We start from the raw sequence: 18,695 nt of genomic DNA on the forward strand, positions 1-18,695 counted from the left end.
TTAGAGGAGTGGCTGGTAGAACAGCGCCAGCAGAAAAAAACCTGGACAGCCACCTCCATGATAAAAATCTTCCAACACAGAAAAAAGATTGTTTGTAAATACCTGTAAATAAATATCTATGTGTAAATACAGTTATGTTCTTTTTTTTCTCTCAATCTTTCTGCAATGTCTTGTTTATTTAATTTATATTACAGAATGTTCTATTCTATTTCTACATTGTTAGTTGTTTATTGTTGTTCATTAATGTCTTTTAGTTTTAGTAAGTAAATACTGTTCACACTCCTATTCATTGTGCTGCTTTTAATTGCCTTGGGACTGGAATGTGCAAACTGTACATGGGCCCACCCACTCTTTCATAGAGTATACATTGTATATAACACATATATTGTGTGTATGTCCATATATTTATGTGCGTGTGTACTTATTTCAATATTTGTGTGTATTCATTTTAATAAAAAAAATTACATTTCGATATTTGTGTGCATTTGTGTGTATAAAACATTTGAAGTGTCCTAAAATAAATCAGATAAATCACATCAATCAATCCCATACACAAAAAACACATATTTGAATAAACATTTGTATTAGTTTTATTAAACCATAAACATGTAATATGCTTTTTTAAAAATAATATACACAATTAATATCAATCAATATAATGACATGTCACATTGATAACCAAGTGAAGGCGAATGCGCAGTTGATCACACACTAGTCGCGCAGAACAGGGGTTCGAGCCCAGCCCGCGGAGTGTGACTTGTTTCACATGTAACTAAAACTCTTCCATAACGTACAGGAATGTAGCCCGAATATTGTTGCAGGCCAAATTTGTGCTTTTTTTCACGTTTTCTGCGTCCTTTTCGCTTGCGTGCAGGGCGCAAAGATTGGACCCCTTCTTTTGCGCAGCGAGCACTCTACCATTTGAGCCAATTCCCCTCGATGATGGAGTGAAGGTGTCCATCGCTCTCAAAGACAAAGACGAGGCGCCATCTCTAGCACGTCTGCAGGTGCTGCAGTGTGATTTCCAATGACCACAAAAAAAGAGGCCGCATTTCCTCTGTGCTGGCAACTTAGCACTGGCTACTTTTTAATTGTAGATTTAATTAAATATTGCGCTTTAAGCCATGCAAGCGGAAATGTTTGCCGCCCGACAGCAGCAGTGAGGATGTATGTTTCGGTTCGTTGGTCTAGGGGTATGATTCTCGCTTAGGGTGCGAGAGGTCCCGGGTTCAAATCCCGGATGAGCCCATTATTAGGCTTTGCTTTTAATCTCTTCAGCCTGATTAGGGCAACCAGGATATTTCTGAGAAAGTGGGGATAAAATGTGACAGAGAGAGGCCGGTTAGCTCAGTTGGTTAGAGCGTGGTGCTAATAATGCCAAGGTCAAAGTTTGCTGTGGCGCGTGGATGGAATGTTTATGTTTTGTTCCGGGTGGTGGAGCTCTGTGTTCCAGAGAGGTCCTGCTCAAAACTCTTTTTAAAACACCATCGAGCATCAGTAATAACTTACGACATCGATCGAACGTGGATTTTGTTCTCATAAGGAGGGCACCGGTAACTTGTAACCTATCAGGCTCTCAGGCATGCGGTCAATCGATTCGGCATAGGCCTATATGTACTAGCGTTTTTGCTTCCGTTTGGAGGTGGTGTCCCTCCAACTCTTTGTTGTATGACTCACTTTTGCCTTTGGATATTTTGAGAAGTTTGTCTTCGGTAACCGCTCTCTCACTCGACAGACCGAAACGGAACTTTAGCTCCGGGTTGTGCATATTATTGGCCTGCTCTACTGGGTCAAATTGTATCCCCCAACAAAAGATATGGCTCAAACAAACAAAGTACACTCTAAGCCTACCTCTAGGCTTCACCCTGACTTTACCCGCAAGAGGCAATGCCAAGCCTGTGCGAAATATGAGGCTCCCTTTCACGGGCGCAATTTAGGCAAGGATAAAGACCGGAACCAGCCCGAAGCAAATCATCGCAGTTGCCCGGCTAGCTCAGTCGGTAGAGCATGAGACTCTTAATCTCTGGGTCGTGGGTTCGAGCCCCACGTTGGGCGCATCTATTAGCCCTCTTTCTTCCCATCAGGCTCTCGGTTTCCAGCGTGGAAAGCGAGTCCGGCATTGCCGGAAAAGTCCAGGTCTGCCTTTTTTTATAACCTAACCCATGGACAGGCTAGCTGTAGGTCTCTGTGGCGCAATAGGTAAGCGCGTTCGGCTGTTAACCGAAAGGTTTTTGGTTCGAGCCCACCCAGGGACGAAAGGTGTTTTTCGTTGACGTCCTGCCATGCAACCACCAACACAGCTGCAGAATTTAGCACACGTGTGTCCACTAACACATCCGTGTCATTTCGGACACATGACACGACGTTTCTTGGCCCCTTTTAGCGTTAACAGCTTGGTCAGTTGCTTTGTGTTCAAAGAAGACAGCGGGTGTTGTGAAAGTTTACATCAGCTTATGTTTGCTGTGGCGTGTGGATGGAATGCTTATGTTTTGTTCCGGGTGGTGGAGGCCTGTGTTCCAGAGGGGTCCTGCTCAAAACTCTTTTTAAAACACCATCGAGCATCCGTAATAACTTACGACAGCGATCGAACGTGGATTTTGTTTTCATAAGGAGGGCACCGGTAACTTGTAACCTATTAGGCTCTCAGGCATGAGATCATTCGATTCGGCATAGGCCTATATGTACTAGCGTTTTTGCTTCCGTTTGGAGGTTGTGTCCCTCCAACTCTTTGTTGTATGACTCACTTTTGCCTTTGGATATTTTGAGAAGTTTGTCTTCGGTAACCGCTCTCCCACTCGACAGACCGAAGCGGAACTTTAGCTCCGGGTTGTGCATATTATTGGCCTGCTCTACTGGGTCAATTTGTATATCCCAACAACAGATATGGCTCAAACAAACAAAGTACAATCTAAGCCTACCTCTAGGCTTAACCCTGACTTTACCCGCAAGAGGCTATGCCAAGCCTGTGCGAAATGTGAGGCTCCCTTTCACGGGTGCAATTTAGGCACGGATAAAGACCGCGACCAGCCCGAAGCAGTTCACCGCAGTTGCCCGGCTAGCGGTGCCGGGAGAACGAGAGACTGTCAATTGCCATCCAATCACGTATCACTATTGGCATCTTTCCATCTTTGTTCACAGCCAATCAATAAAGCCTGATCCCATCATATCCGTTTCCCAACTTCCAATTACTATGATCCATTTCAAACTTTTTTTTTATACTTATGCATCAATCACGTATCAGTATGTGTATCTTTACCTCACAGTTTACAGCCAATCAATAAAGTCCATTTCCGAAATCTCCGTCTCCTTGCTTTTGTTGACAACCAATCGCTATTCTTCATTCCCAAAAACCCTCCATCTACCTGACGGGGCATCGCCAGAGGTTAAGTGGTTTCCAGCGGTTTTGAAAAAAAAGTTGAAACTTTACAGGTGTCAAAGTACTGGGTTTACTTTGGATTTCACGTTACTACATCGAGGTAAGAAACCGACAATGTTGTTATATTTAGTTAAGTGACTTGCACTAGTTAGCTAGCGTATTACGTGTACTAACGTCACAGGTCACAGAGGTCATCCGTCTGTGGACTGCTCTTCCTGATGGGGACAAGTGGAAGATCCACTATCAGCCCAGACACCAGCCCAAACTGACCCACGGACGCTTCAAGGCTCCGAAAAACACAGGAGTGACACCGGGTGTGGACAGTGTGAAGAGGTGCCTGATTGGTCATCCTGGGGGGCCAGCTCAGTGGCCCAGCACCAGTCGCTTAGTTGAGGCCATGTGTATCAAACTGTGTGCACTTCACAAGTCCCCAACTAAGAAGGATGGAGTCCGTATTCCTCGTTGGACTAAGGTGCTCACGGATTACCACCACATCCGAGACCTGGTGCTGAACTGTCAAACTATGATGGAGGCCACGTCACTTCAGCTGTTTATGCTGAATCAGAGGACTCTCACTCAGTGGTAAGCATAGTTTTACATTGACATTTGAAAGAAAGGGATAGCAGTTATTTATTATGCATACATTTTTTGATTGCAGGTTTAATCGAAGGGAGAACACCCAGGAAGTGACTGTCCTTACCCAGGGCCTTGCTGCAGAAGACCGCATCGCTGTGGCCAGCTCACAGCTTCCTGCTCCGCGGGAAGAGCTGGATGAGGCTCCGTCCACAACAGGGGCCCGGCACGGGTTTGTCCTTCCTCCTAAAAGAGCGGGACAGGCTCCTAAGCTACGGCCGGGCAGACTACCTGCCAGTGCTGCAATTGTGAGGCCAATTACCCCAGCAGCTCCTACTCCTCCCCCAGTTCCTGTGCCACTGCCCCAGTTCATTTTATTGAACACTGCGCCCACGCTGCTGGCAGCTGGTGCAGGTGGCGCATCAGCTGCTCCTCTCCTGGCTCCAACTCCAGTGTTTCCTGACGTGCGAGAGGCTCCTGCTCCCACTGCCCCGGTGTCTGTGTCCCGCTTCACTCAGAGGAACAGACGACGCAGGGCAGAAGAGGAGGCCAGTGGAGCCCACAAAAGGAAATATGTCCGTGAAGTGGCATATAACAAATGCTCTAAGTGTGGCAAGCCCAAAACCAAGGAGTTCGGCCACAGCCGCTTCGGCAGGTCCACGTTTTGCCCGGGTGTCTCTGGTGGCAAATCTTTAGAGGAGTGGCTGGTAGAACATCGCCAGCAGAAAAAAACCTGGACAGCCACCTCCATGATAAAAATCTTCCAACACAGAAAAAAGATTGTTTGTAAATACCTGTAAATAAATATCTATGTGTAAATACAGTTATGTTCTTTTTTCTCTCTTAATCATTCTGCAATGTCTTGTTTATTTAATTTATATTACAGAATGTTCTATTCTATTTCTACATTGTTAGTTGTTTATTGTTGTTCATTAATGTCTTGTAGTTTTAGTAAATAAATACTGTTCACACTCTTATTCATTGTGCTACTTTTAATTGCCTTGGGACTGGAATGTGCAAACTGTATATGGGCCCACCCACTCTTTCATAGAGTATACATTGTATATAACACATATATTGTGTGTATGTCCATATATTTATGTGTGTGTGTACTTATTTCAATATTTGTGTGTATTCATTTTAATAAAAAAATTACATTTCGATATTTGTGTGCATTTGTGAGTATAAAACATTTGAAGTGTCCTAAAATAAATCAGATAAATCACATCAAATAATCCCATACACAAAAAACACATATTTGAATAAACATTTGTATTAGTTTTATTAAACCATAAACATGTAATATGCTTTTTTAAAAATAATATACACAATTAATATCAATCAATATAATGATATGTCACCTTGATAACCAAGTGAAGGCGAATGCGCAGTTGATCACACACTAGTCGCGCAGAACAGGGGTTCGAGCCCAGCCCGCGGAGTGTGACTTGTTTCACATGTAACTAAAACTCTTCCATAACGTACAGGAATGTAGCCCGAATATTGTTGCAGGCCAAATTTGTGCGTTTTTTCAGGTTTTCTGCGTCCTTTTCGCTTGCGTGCGGGGCGCAAAGATTGGACCCCTTCTTTTGCGCAGCGAGCACTCTACCATTTGAGCTCGATGATGGACTGAAGGTGTCCATCGCTCTCAAAGACAAAGACGAGGCGCCATCTCTAGCACGTCTGCAGTTGCTGCAGTGTGATTTCTAATGACCACAAAAAAAGAGACCGCATTTCCTCTGTGCTGGCAACTTAGCACTGGCTACTTTTTAATTGTAGATTTAATTAAATATTGCGCTTTAAGCCATGCAAGCGGAAATGTTTGCCGCCCGACAGCAGCAGGGTGGACGTATGTTTCGGTTCGTTGGTCTAGGGGTATGATTCTCGCTTAGGGTGCGAGAGGTCCCGGGTTCAAATCCCGGACGAGCCCATTATTAGGCTTTGCTTTTAATCTCTTCAGCCTGATTAGGGCAACCAGGATATTTCTGAGAAATTGGGGATAAAATGTGACAGAGAGAGGCCGGTTAGCTCAGTTGGTTAGAGCGTGGTGCTAATAATGCCAAGGTCAATGTTTGCTGTGGCGCGTGGATGGAATGCTCATGTTTTGTTCCGGGTGGTGGAGGCCTGTGTTCCAGAGAGGTCCTGCTCAAAACTCTTTTTAAAACACCATCGAGCATCAGTAATAACTTACGACATCGATCGAACGTGGATTTTGTTCTCATAAGGAGGGCACCGGTAACTTGTAACCTATCAGGCTCTCAGGCATGCGGTCAATCGATATGGCATAGGCCTATATGTACTAGCGTTTTTGCTTCCGTTTGGAGGTTGTGTCCCTCCAACTCTTTGTTGTATGACTCACTTTTGCATTTGGATATTTTGAGAAGTTTGTCTTCGGTAACCGCTCTCCCACTCGACAGACCGAAACGGAACTTTAACTCCGGGTTGTGCATATTATTGGCCTGCTCTACTGGGTCAATTTGTATATCCCAACAACAGATATGGCTCAAACAAACAAAGTACAATCTAAGCCTACCTCTAGGCTTAACCCTGACTTTACCCGCAAGAGGCTATGCCAAGCCTGTGCGAAATGTGAGGCTCCCTTTCACGGGTGCAATTTAGGCACGGATAAAGACCGCGACCAGCCCGAAGCAGTTCACCGCAGTTGCCCGGCTAGCGTTGCCGGGAGAACGAGAGACTGTCAATTGCCATCCAATCACGTATCACTATTGGCATCTTTCCATCTTTGTTCACAGCCAATCAATAAAGCCTGATCCCATCATCTCCGTTTCCCAGCTTCCAATTACTATGATCCATTTCAAACTTTTTTTTTATACGTATGCATCAATCACGTATCAGTATGTGTATCTTTACCTCACAGTTTACAGCCAATCAATAAGGTCCATTTCCGAAATCTCCGTCTCCTTGCTTTTGTTGACAACCAATCGCTATCCTTCATTCCCAAAAACCCTCCATCTACCTGACGGGGCATCGCCAGAGGTTAAGTGGTTTCCAGCGGTTTTGAAAAAATGTTGAAACTTTACAGGTGTCAAAGTACTGGGTTTACTTTGGATTTCACGTCACTACATCGAGGTAAGAAACCGACAATGTTGTTATATTTAGTTAAGTGACTTGCACTAGTTAGCTAGCGTATTACGTGTACTAACGTTACAAGAACGTCTTATTTATGTAGCAGAGGTCAAGGGTAGCGGCCCGTTTCATTATTTTTAATGAATGTTTACAGTTTTACATGTTTATATCAATATAATTACTATCATGCATAATGTATGTTATTACGTTGTTATGCTTACATTAAGTTGGCTAAAAATGGCTAGCCTATCATATAGATTACCTCGTACCGCTACATGGCTGAATTATGCATAACGTTAACATTAATTAGCCTACAGTTTTGGGCGCCAGTTTTTACCAGAGGTAAAATAATTTGTGTCTGTACATTTCAGCTGTAATTCAATACATAGGCTAACCATAAAACTGCGCCTTTATTAACATTAACATTACGTTGTATGACGTAATATGGGCCTTGTGTTGTTTAAGTGGGCTATAATCGATAATAATCATAATGTGGGCTAATTGTTAGTCTATGTAATCGAAATGGTATGTAATAATCTGATTTTTATGGAGTTATGGGTAACACTTTACTTGAAGGGGTGTGCATAAGACTAACATGACACCTTCATAATCATGACATGACACATGTTATGAATATGAAGGAGGTTTCATGCATGTTTATGACAACTGTCATTAAGTGTCATTCGCTCAATTATGACATTTTTAATGCAAATATGACATTGTTTGAGTTATGTCTTTGTCTTTGTTATGACAGCTTGACATAAACCAATACATCATAACCTGTCAGTGTCTTTGTCATGACAACTTGACATTACTAAGACAACACAACCTGCCATAAACATGACATAGCAGATTAATTATCAAACTTAAGAAACCACTTAGCTTTATTGGTTAACATTACATTAAACTCTCAGGTGGTTGGTTTTGACATTGGCTGTCATGAGGCCATTATAACTGCTTAATGACAAATTCAATTTGTACCACTGTAGTTGAGGTCACGAAAAATATTCATGACACAGTTATAATGGCCTCATGACAGCCAATGTCAAAACCAACCACATGCCAGTTTAACTTAATTTAATGTCAAGTTGTCATGACAAAGACACTGACAGGTTATGATGTTATGGTTTATGTCAAGGTGTCATAACAAAGACATCTTAAACAATGTCATATGTGCATTCAAAATGTCATTATTGAGCGAAAGACACTTAATGACAGTTGTCATAAACATGCATAAACCCTACTTCATATTCATGACATATGTTATGTCATGGTTATGAAGGTGTCATGTCAGTCTTATGTACACCCCTTCAAGTAAAGTGTTACCGAGTTATGTTATGGCATATACCCACACACCACAATATCCCTTCCTCCCAAAATATCAAACTATAACCTTGTCCAAAAACACTGAGATGAAATATGTGCTATGTGAAATAAATGTATGAAATGGATTAACTACTCTACTGAATAGTCATAAACTTTGTATTTTGCCACACGCTATCTTTTATTGGAAGATGGCTTCCAAGCACAAGAAGCACAGGGCTATGAGTGAGGGTGAATGGATGACCCGCCTGCGCAGATTTGCCACACAGGGGGTCTGGCCTTCTGAGGAAGGAAACAGACCGGCACCACGCCAGAAGAAATGGCATGACCTGTATCAGAAGGTAAACTTGGGCATGTATATAAACACAGGGAAGCTATGTCATATATAGAGGGAGCAGATAGTTATGATTCACTGTCATATGTTACAGATTGAGAAGTGTCCACTGCAACACAGGGGGCAAATGTCTCTGTTTGGGGGGACACAGACATGTGACTGTGGTTTCCATACAAAAAAGGTATAAGTGTTTCATAAAACTGTAATGTGTTGATGGTGTATTGTGTATTTTTGAATTAAATTTCCTTTTCTGTGAAACTGTAGCCTTCCAGTTTGGCCCCTGTGGCCCCTGTGTCATCCACACCATCCACGTCACCACCTGTAACACCAGGGCAGTCAGGAACAACATCTGGAAAAGCACCTTTAAAGCCTACTTTAACTTTGGCACCGGTAAATGCATGTCTTTGCAGATATTTATGTTATCATATGTTATAGCATTTTAAAATGCTTCACATAATGTTACTAATTTCTTTTTGTCAGTTTACAAAGCCACGGTATGGTGGGGCCCATGGTGCAGCTTTAAAGCCAAACCTAGGTGTGGCAAGGACGCATGCAACCAATGTATATAGTCAAAAAAATGAAATTTCATTCCATAAAGATATGCTGAGTTTATCTAATCATTGTTACTGCAATACCTGATAATGATATATTATTTCATTCAATATTGTAAACTGTGTTCTCTTAATCTTGCAGCCTATTAGCACTTCTGCATTGTCCAGCCCTGCATCTAGGACACCATCTCCTGCACGCAGTCCCAGGCTGTATATTCAGACCGTCTCCCCCCTGTCTCTTCCGCCTTCTTCTGTGTCTGAAGCCACCTCTGCTTCCTGTGCTCCAGGAGCTGCTTCTAGAGTTGTGAGAAACTCTTTCATTTAATCGTTTTCTTCACACTAATGTTGTTGGATCACATAAATATGCTACATTTTGAACAAACATTCCTAATAAGTGGCTTGTAATCATATCTACTGTATGTGTTTGCCTTTTTTAATACATTAGGAAGTGTCAGCCGCTGCCTCCTCTGGGACGTCCTCTGCTCCTCTCACCCCTGTGATCAGCTCCACCTGTGTTCCCTCTGCTGCTCCATCTGTGGCTGGATCCTCTGTTCAACTTGCCGAGGATAGGCTGATCGCTCCAGGTTCAGAGTCTGGATGGCTTCCCGCAAAGTTGATGAAAACCATACCACCACAGGGTCAGAAATGGATTTCAGCAGCTTTGTGGAAGCAACATCGGCTTCGTACTGACCTGAAGCTGTGGTATGATCCACCAGAGCCAGCTCTGATCTATCACCAAGGCCCCGCTCCAGAGCGCTTCTTTACACACCGGCTTCTACTGTGGATGCCATACCACCTCTGGAAGGTCAGGCTGTCCTGTCCTGTGTGTGGGAGACAGCTCACAGGCTATGGGGCACACAAGAGAGCCCGTCAGGTTCTGTATGTGGACCAGGACTACCTTATGATCACGGAGACTCTCTGGTGCAGTGGGTGCAAAACGGCCTTAATTTCCACCAGCAAGGCCATCTTGGACCAGCTGGACTTAGCCCACAGACTGGAATTTAGGCTGATCCTAACTCGAAAGTGAGTATACTGAGATTACTTAGCTTGTGTAACAAATGTTTGTCATTTAAAACACAATTGAGATGAGCTGGTTTTAATGTTTGTGTCTTTCTGTCTCTCTTTCCCTTTGTTTTATTCAGGTATGCCTGTGACATGCTGTCATAAGGTTCCTGAGGGAGAGGGCCCTGGGCAACAGCCCCTCTCGCTTAGTGAGGCAGCTGCGGGAGAACCACAGCGAGGAGTGGCTGAAGCGTCTTTGCCGATACCTTGGTGCCTGCTCAGACTTCATCTCCCAGCCAAGCCTGCTCCCTGTGAGGTTTCAGGAGCCACCTGAGCCCGAAACTATCCCCTCCCACAGGTGGATGCTGGCTGTTTATGGGCGAGATATCTTGTGCAGGATTGACCACATTAAAGCCAGCATAACGTCCACATATGGCTGCATTCTGAAGATGGACTCAACCAAAAAGGTAACTATTTTTACATTTCAATCAAAAGAATTGAAAGTACACCATTAGTAGTAGTACAGTAGTATGTATGTAATGTTCCATATATAAATAATTTAGCATCACTCACTGTTTTTCTGTGTGATTACAGATCACAAAGAAGCTATCGGGGTTTGCAAAGGGGACAGCTAAGTGGCTAACATCTGTCAGCAATGAGGTGGGCCAGATCCTCATTAGTGTTCTGACAGCTCAGGAGGGTCCAGCCCTGGACCGAATGGCAGCTGACCTCATCCGGAGGTACACTGATGCGGGTGTGGCTCCGCCTCAGCTCCTCTATGTGGACTGCGACTGCTGTCGGGAGGGCACTGGGCAGACCAAGCTCAAGCAGCGATTTGGTGGGTGGCCAGACTTGGTGGTGAAGCTGGACATCTACCATTTCATGCGGTGACTGGCAGCTGGGTGCACTAAAGATGCACATCCTCTTTACCCCATTTTAATGGCACGCATGTCTTGCTGCATTTTTGAATGGGACAGTGGGGATGTGTCTCTGCTGAGGCAGGCCAAGAGGGAGCAGCTTAAACATGAAGGTGTCCCTGGTATCACCGACACTATGGTGGACCAACGGATCACCAAGGATGAATTGGCCCTGCACTGCCGAAGGCGGACAAGAGGAGAGCAGCAGACCATTCTGATGATCGAGCACCTCCTCAGCGAGCTGATGGGGGTAAAGGATCGAAAACTTCTTGGTGTCCCTCTCTTGGACCAGGAGAGGATGCAGCACATCTGGCAAGTCCAGATGAGGCACGTCAAGTGCATTCAGGATGAACCAGGTGTGCTGCTCTACACACAGACTGGCACCACCACCAAAGATGGTATTGTGCTGCCAAAATACAGATGCGCAAGGGGCTCCACATCGCTGGAGTCCTTTCATCTACACCTGAACAGGTTCATTCCAGGTCAGTATAAATCCTTATTCATCAGAAATATTAAGGGTGACACAATGAATGTCTTTCAAATAGCATAGCACAAAAAAAGTAATGTAACGTTATTGATCTTATCTAAAGGAACAAGCGCCAACAGCTTAAATTTCCAGCTGTACCTCCTGGAAGGCTTGAACAGGTGGAATCGGGACCGTAAAATGGCATCTCTGGCAGGCACACCTCCGTCCCTGTTAAGCTACTCCGGGGACCTGGTGCACTGTGTCAACACCCACAGTGTTAAGGTACTTGGAAGACAGCTTGTACCGTCTTTTCAGCCACAATCTGTCTATACTGGTGAGTTTCAGCTTTAAATTGCTTTTTATATTGCATAAAAATAGAATATTTTTATATTATTTTTCTGAAAACTGACTTCCCTCTACTGTGTTCTCCTGTCTGTCCCAGGTGAACTCATAGGTATAGATTACCTGTACCGTCAAACAGGGCAGGCCATGCAGGACGTGGATCCTGACTCTGAGGTGACAGAACAGATGTTGGAGGATGTGGGCACGGAGGAGGAGTTGGAGGATGAGGGATTCGGATATGTCAGTTTGGACCTTAACCTGGATCCCACTATTGAGGTGCTGGACCTGTCCCCTGGCACATCACCCACCGCAATCAGCGTAGCCAGCACTCCTGCCTCTGTCCAGACTGGGTCTGCTAACACCACCACAGCAGCACCTAATCAACAACTGGTAACTATTCTTAATAATAAAAGTACAAGTAGTATTATTTGTATAGCACTATTAACTTTATTTGTATAGCACAATGAAAAGAAAAATAGAAACAAACTAAATACCATTAATACAATCTAAAGAGTAAATAGATTAATAAAAAAGCAAAGTAAAAAAGATAAATTAAATTCCATAAACATGTTTTTTCCCCCCTTTTTCAGTCTTACAACTGGATGACCAGGGTGCCCTCTGGTCCATCCTCTGCCACAACCACCTACGCCACCTCTGGTCCATCTGCCATGACCCCCTACCCCTCCATCCTTCCTCTCCCGACCACTCTCACTGTCTCTGTTGCTGCAGCCACTGCTCCTCCAGCAGTGCAACCAGTGCCTGAGCAACCGCTGGTAAGACATTTTGTGACAAGTACATTGTGATGGTTGTGTTGTTCTTCTGCTTGTGATATTGTATCTTTATAACATTGATTTACTCTTATATTTTACCAGGCTGTGGATGAGCGCAGTGTACCAGGGATAGAGAGAGTGGACAACCTGGCAGGCTACTTGGTGGGGCTTAGGGTGGAAACTGGGCAAACTCTGAGCCACCAGCAGGCCAGTACCATCATTGCCCTATGGCAAAGCCTGCTTCCGTATGACCAGCAGAGAGTGGCGTACGCTGCCCGGCACCAGGTGCGTCTTACAACAGGACGCTTCAGGTGCTCAAAAACCAAGCCTGAATTCACGCCTGGTGTGGACAGCATGACCCGTTGCGTCCTTGGGTCAACAGGATCCCCTGCTCAGTGGCCAGACTGTTGCCGCCTGGTAGAGTCTATCTTTGTTAAACTGTGTGATATTCACAGGAGCCCAAAAAAATTGGGAAATCATGCCGTAACAAGATGGACTCTAATTCTGAGGGACTACAGCAAGATTCGGCAGATGATCAAGATTCGAAATGGTACTGTGATGGAGAATACCACCCTGCAATTTTTTGAGGTGAATCAAACAACCTTAATTCAGTGGCACAACAAGCGGCTGAAGAGGCAAGAATGTGCCATCCTGCTTCAGGGTGTGAACTTGCCAGCCCCCATTCCTATTGCTGCTAGGCCTCTCCCCCCTGGACAGATTCGCCCCACTGCAGCACCCCTACAGCCTGGTCCCCAACACCGCTACCACTTGCCTGAAAGCACAGTGGGAAAGGCAGTGGACAAGCGAAAGTCTGCAGTTCCAGCTCCGCACCCCACTCCTCCAAAAGTTTTACGGCCAAGGCAGTTGTTTCCTGCTGATTCTGCCCCTTTACCTGTTGTCCCCAACCCCAGTCCTGCATTTGCCCCCATTGTCCAAACACCTGTTTCTGCTCCTTCACCTGTCATCCCCAGTCCTGCCTTTGGCCCGTTTGTGTTTTTGTGTCCAGCTCCAGTTCCTGCCGTCCGTCAGATTGCCTCTGCTGGCCCCATTCCCTCCCCACCACCTGCTCGGAGGCCCTACGTCCGCACTGTGGACAAAAACAAGTGCAGTCTGTGCCACCAGCACCACAACAAAGATACTGGCCACAGCCAGTATTATGGCCACATTTACTGTCCCCAGACTGCTGTTATGCCACTTGACCAGTGGATGGAGGAGATGAAGAAGAAGAAAATAATTTGTTTATTTAAAAATGCTACGTGTGTGTGTGCGTGTGCGCATCCGTTAGGGTCATTTGTTCACCCTCCATGAAGCTAATTTGTTCATTTGCTTTTTAAATTAGTTCATTTACCCCAAATGAGACTATGTAAGCTTACGTAAAGCTTTTTTGTTTGTAAATAGTCCACAACCTGTTATATACTGTGTGTGTGTGTGTGTGTGTGTGTGTGTGTGTGTGTGTGTGTGTGTGTGTGTGTGTGTGTGTGTGTGTGTGTGTGCGTGCGCGTGTCTGTGAGTGTGTGTGTGTGCGCGTGTCTGTGAGTGTGTGTGCGTGCGTGCGTGCGTACATGTGTGCATGCGTGTGTGTATGCTCGCGAGGGTGTGTTTATGTGAGAGAGAAGGAGAAGGTGTTTGTAAATAAAAATTAAAAATAACTTTTTTTCTACAACAGTATCCTTTGCCTTTTTTCTATCAAACTTATCTGGAAAACTTTTTACAAACTCACACAGATATTAAAATTACAAGAAAGGGACAAAATGGTATTCCAGACAGATCAAACAGGGTGTGAGAAGTGAATGTCAGAAACATTTCTTTGATATAAAGGTTTATTATTATTTATTATAAGCAGTAGTAGTATCATATTCTTATTTTAATTATTTGAATTGCAACAAAGCATTACAATTACAAGAAAGGGACAGAATTGTATAACAGACAGGTCCACAGGATCTGAGAAGTGACTGTCAGAAACATTTCTTTGATATAAAGGTTTATTATTATTATAAGCAGCAGTAGTAGTAGTATCACATTCTTATTTTTATTATTCTTATTACAACAAAGCATTAAAATGACAAGAAAGGAACAGAATGGTATTGAAGACAAATCCACAGTGTGTGAGAACTGAAGTGAATGTCAGAAACACTTCTTTGATATAAAGGTTTATTATTATTTATTATTAGCAGTAGTGGTGTCATATTCTTATTTTAAGTATTTGTATTGAAACAAAGCATTAAACTTACAAGAAAGGGACAGAATTGTATGGACAGGTCCACAGGATGTGAGAAGTGATTGTCAGAATGATACAAATGTTTATTATTATTATTATTATTATTATTATTATTATTATTATTATAAGCAGTAGTAGTAGTATCATATTCTTATTTTTATTATTGTTATTGCAACAATTACCAATTCTATTTGTATCAGTTTTTAAGCTAATTTTGATAGATTCATAGCACTTTGTAAGAGTTTGCAATAGTTGATGCATTTTCCAATCGGGATTCGAACCGCCGATTTTCACCTTTTTCCCCTCTTTTTTTCTCTTCTCCTTCCCCTTCATTCCTCCTTCTCTGATCCGAGTTCAAATCTCGGTGGAACATTTTTAGGTTTTTTTGCGGAAGGGAGGGAAAAAACAGAGGTGATGCGCAACTGCTGACGTGGCAGTGAAATTGGCACTCTCAAACCGAGTCGGAATTGGGGAAACATGGGCTTAAAAAGCAAAGGCTTCATTTGCTCCTTGCTATCATGCTTCTGGACTCAATGACTTAAATCTCTGCTGCTCATGGGAAAAGTTGACACACGCCAAGGTTCCATGGTGTAATGCTTAGCACTCTGGGTTCTGAATCCAGCGATCCTAGTTCAAATCTCGGTGGGACCTGCTTTTGCCAGGAATGTGTGCAGTACCTCGTTCAAAAAAACTTTTTCGGCAGCACTGAGCCGCAAGAGCTCATCTAGGTAGTAAAATGGATGGACAGCACTGGAGAATGCAGGCATCGATCCCGCTACCTCTCGCATGCTAAGCGAACGCTCTACCATTTGAGCTAATTCCCCTCAATGATGGAGAGAAGGTGTCCATCGCTCTCAAAGACAAAGACGAGGCGCGATCCCTAGCACGTGTGCAGGTGCTGCAGCTTGATTTCCAATGACCACAAAAAAAGAGGCCGCATTTCCTCTCTTCTGGCAACTTTGCACTGGCTACCTTTTAATTGTAGATTTAATCAAAAAATTGCGCTTTAAGCCATGCAAGCTGAAATGTTTGCGGCCCGGCAGCAAGGAGGACGTATGTTTCGGCTCGTTGGTCTAGGGTTATGATTCTCGTTTAGGGTGCAAGAGGTCCCGGATTCAAATCTCGGATGAGACAATTATTAGGCTTTGCTTTTAATCTCTTCAGCCTGATTAGGGCAACCAGGATATTTCTGAGAAATTGGGGATAAAATGTGCCAGAGAGAGGCCGGTTAGCTCAGTTGGTTAGAGCGTGGTGCTAATAGCGCCAAGGTTGCGGTTTGATCCCGTACGGGCCACTCATTTTCTCTCTGGGACCTTCACTCTGCTCTTCTCGAAAATGACGGGCGGTCTCCCAGACATCTCAGCTGGCTAAATCGCACAAGTACCCGGCCGAAATAGCTCAGTTGGGAGAGCGTTAGACTGAAGATCTAAAGGTCCCTGGTTCAATTCCGGGTTTCGGCAGAGGAACCACGTGTGCCTCTTTTACTCTACATGATTCCACCTAGCCTCATCGCTATATGCCTCTCAGACAGCCAGCAAGCAGGGTGTGTTGGTTCCATGGTGTAATGGTTATCACTCTGGGCTTTGAATACAGTGATCCGAGTTCAAATCTCGGTGGAACCTTTTTAGGTTCTTTGCGGAAGGAAGGGAAAAAACAGAGGTGATGCGCAACTGCTGACGTGGCAGTGAAATTGGCACTCTCAAACCGAGTCGGAATTCGGGAAACATGGGCTTAAAAGCAAAGGCTTCATTTGCTCCTTGCTATCGTGCTTCTGGACTCAATGACTTAAATCTCTGGTGCTCATGGGAAAAGTTGACACACGCCAAGGTTCCATGGTGTAATGGTGAGCACTCTGGGCTCTGAATCCAGCGATCCGAGTTCAAATCTCGGTGGGACCTGCTTTTGCCAGGAATGTGTGCAGTACCTCGTTCGAAAAAACTTTTTCGGCAGAACTGAGCCACAAGAGCTCATCTAGGTAGTGCCCCTTGAAGAGGGCGTAAAAAGGATGGACAGCACTGGAGAATGCAGGCATCGATTACGCTACCTCTCGCATGCTAAGCGAGCGCTCTACCATTTGAGCTAATTCCCCTCGATGAAGGCAAGTAGGTGTCCATCGCTCTCAAAGACAAAGTCGAGGCGCGATCCCTAGCACGTGTGCAGGTGCTACAGCGTGATTTCCAATGACCACAAAAAAAGAGGCCGCATTTCCTCTGTGCTGGCAACTTTGCACTGGCTACCTTTTAATTGTAGATTTAATCAAAAAATTGCGCTTTAAGCCATGCAAGCTGAAATGTTTGGGGCCCGGCAGCAGCAGGCAGGAAGTACGTTTCGGCTCGTTGGTCTAGGGGTATGATTCTCGCTTAGGGTGCGAGAGGTCCCGGGTTCAAATCCCGGACGAGCCCATTATTAGGCTTTGCTTTTAATCTCTTCAGCCTGATTAGGGCAACCAGGATATTTCTGAGAAATTGGGGATAAAATGTGCCAGAGAGAGGCCGGTTAGCTCAGTTGGTTAGAGCGTGGTGCTAATAACGCCAAGGTCACGGGTTTGATCCCCGTACGGGCCACTCATTTTCTCTCTGGGAGCTTCGCTCTGCTCTTCTCGAAAATGACGGGCGGTCTCCCAGACATGGCTGCTGGCTAAACCGAACAAAGAACTTGGCGAAATAGCTCAGTTGGGAGAGCGTTAGACTGAAGATCTAAAGGTCCCTGGTTCAATCCCACGTTTCGGCAGAGGAAACACGTCCGCCTCTTTTAGTCTACCTGATTCCACCTAGCCTCATCGCTCACCCTCTCAGACAGCCAGCTAGCAGGGTCTGTTGGTTCCATGGTGTAATGGTTAGCACTCTGGGCTTTGAATCCAGCGATCCGAGTTCAAATCTCGGTGGAACCTTTTTAGGTTCTTTGCGGATGGGAGGGAAAAAACAGAGGTGATGCGCAACTGCTGACGTGGCAGTGAAATTGGCACTCTCAAACCGAGTCGGAATTGGGAAAACATGGGCTTAAAAAGCAAAGGCTTCATTTGCTCCTTGCTATTGCAAGGAGCCGCACTGAGACGCAAGAGCTCATCTAGGGAGTGCCCCTTGAAGGGGGGCGTAAAAAGGATGGACAGCACTGGAGAATGCAGGCATCAATCCCGCTACCTCTCGCATGCTAAGCTAGCGCCCTACCATTTGGAGAGAAGGTGTCCATCGTTCTCAAAGACAAAGATGAGGCGCGATCCTTAGCAATGACCACAAAAAAGAGGCCGCATTTCCTCTGTGCTGGCAACTTTGCACTGGCTACTTTTTAATTGTAGATTTAATTAAAAAATTGCGCTTTAAGCCATGCAAACTGAAATGTTTGCGGCCCGGCAAAAGCATGGAGGACGTATGTTTCGGCTCGTTGGTCTAGGGGTATGATTCTCGCTTAGGGTGCGAGAGGTCCTGGGTTCAAATCCTGGACGAGCCCATTATTAGATTTTGCTTTTAGTTCAAAGTTTGTTTTTATTGATTTTTACAATATAAATCACATTCACAATCCCCCACCCCTCACCATCCAATTTAAGAATGATGCCCATACTATCCATTACTTCAAAATGGAATTGTAAGAACCGAGCATACATACAATATTTACAAACATGCTAACAAATATAAACCTCCAACCAAATACATAAAAAAATAAAAAAAATAAAAAAAAATAAAAAACGAAAAAAAATAAAAACAATAGTAGTGGCATTATTCAAATAGACGTATCGACA

The 18,695-nt window shown here is 44.4% G+C and overlaps 11 non-coding genes across 11 annotated transcripts; all 11 read left to right on the forward strand.

The window, feature by feature from the left end:
- Positions 1 to 1,176: 1,176 nt before the first annotated feature.
- Positions 1,177 to 1,248, forward strand: trnap-agg (transfer RNA proline (anticodon AGG)). The gene has a single exon. It is a non-coding gene; the product is annotated as a tRNA-Pro (tRNA).
- Positions 1,249 to 1,982: 734 nt separating this feature from the next.
- On the forward strand, positions 1,983 to 2,055 carry trnak-cuu (transfer RNA lysine (anticodon CUU)). The gene has a single exon. It is a non-coding gene; the product is annotated as a tRNA-Lys (tRNA).
- A 126-nt stretch (positions 2,056 to 2,181) lies between these two features.
- trnan-guu (transfer RNA asparagine (anticodon GUU)) lies at positions 2,182 to 2,255 on the forward strand. The gene has a single exon. It is a non-coding gene; the product is annotated as a tRNA-Asn (tRNA).
- Positions 2,256 to 5,807: 3,552 nt separating this feature from the next.
- Positions 5,808 to 5,879, forward strand: trnap-agg (transfer RNA proline (anticodon AGG)). The gene has a single exon. It is a non-coding gene; the product is annotated as a tRNA-Pro (tRNA).
- A 10,467-nt stretch (positions 5,880 to 16,346) lies between these two features.
- trnaf-gaa (transfer RNA phenylalanine (anticodon GAA)) lies at positions 16,347 to 16,419 on the forward strand. The gene has a single exon. It is a non-coding gene; the product is annotated as a tRNA-Phe (tRNA).
- Positions 16,420 to 16,509: 90 nt separating this feature from the next.
- Positions 16,510 to 16,581, forward strand: trnaq-uug (transfer RNA glutamine (anticodon UUG)). The gene has a single exon. It is a non-coding gene; the product is annotated as a tRNA-Gln (tRNA).
- Positions 16,582 to 16,785: 204 nt separating this feature from the next.
- trnaq-cug (transfer RNA glutamine (anticodon CUG)) lies at positions 16,786 to 16,857 on the forward strand. The gene has a single exon. It is a non-coding gene; the product is annotated as a tRNA-Gln (tRNA).
- A 432-nt stretch (positions 16,858 to 17,289) lies between these two features.
- Positions 17,290 to 17,361, forward strand: trnap-agg (transfer RNA proline (anticodon AGG)). The gene has a single exon. It is a non-coding gene; the product is annotated as a tRNA-Pro (tRNA).
- Positions 17,362 to 17,449: 88 nt separating this feature from the next.
- Positions 17,450 to 17,523, forward strand: trnai-aau (transfer RNA isoleucine (anticodon AAU)). The gene has a single exon. It is a non-coding gene; the product is annotated as a tRNA-Ile (tRNA).
- Positions 17,524 to 17,777: 254 nt separating this feature from the next.
- trnaq-uug (transfer RNA glutamine (anticodon UUG)) lies at positions 17,778 to 17,849 on the forward strand. Its single transcript has one exon. It is a non-coding gene; the product is annotated as a tRNA-Gln (tRNA).
- Positions 17,850 to 18,334: 485 nt separating this feature from the next.
- Positions 18,335 to 18,406, forward strand: trnap-agg (transfer RNA proline (anticodon AGG)). The gene has a single exon. It is a non-coding gene; the product is annotated as a tRNA-Pro (tRNA).
- The last annotated feature ends 289 nt before the right edge of the window (positions 18,407 to 18,695 follow it).

The sequence above is a fragment of the Siphateles boraxobius genome, unplaced genomic scaffold (assembly GCF_051911475.1).
Source record: "Siphateles boraxobius isolate OS27281-9 unplaced genomic scaffold, OSU_SipBor_1 19, whole genome shotgun sequence".
Classification (NCBI taxonomy): domain Eukaryota; kingdom Metazoa; phylum Chordata; class Actinopteri; order Cypriniformes; family Leuciscidae; genus Siphateles; species Siphateles boraxobius.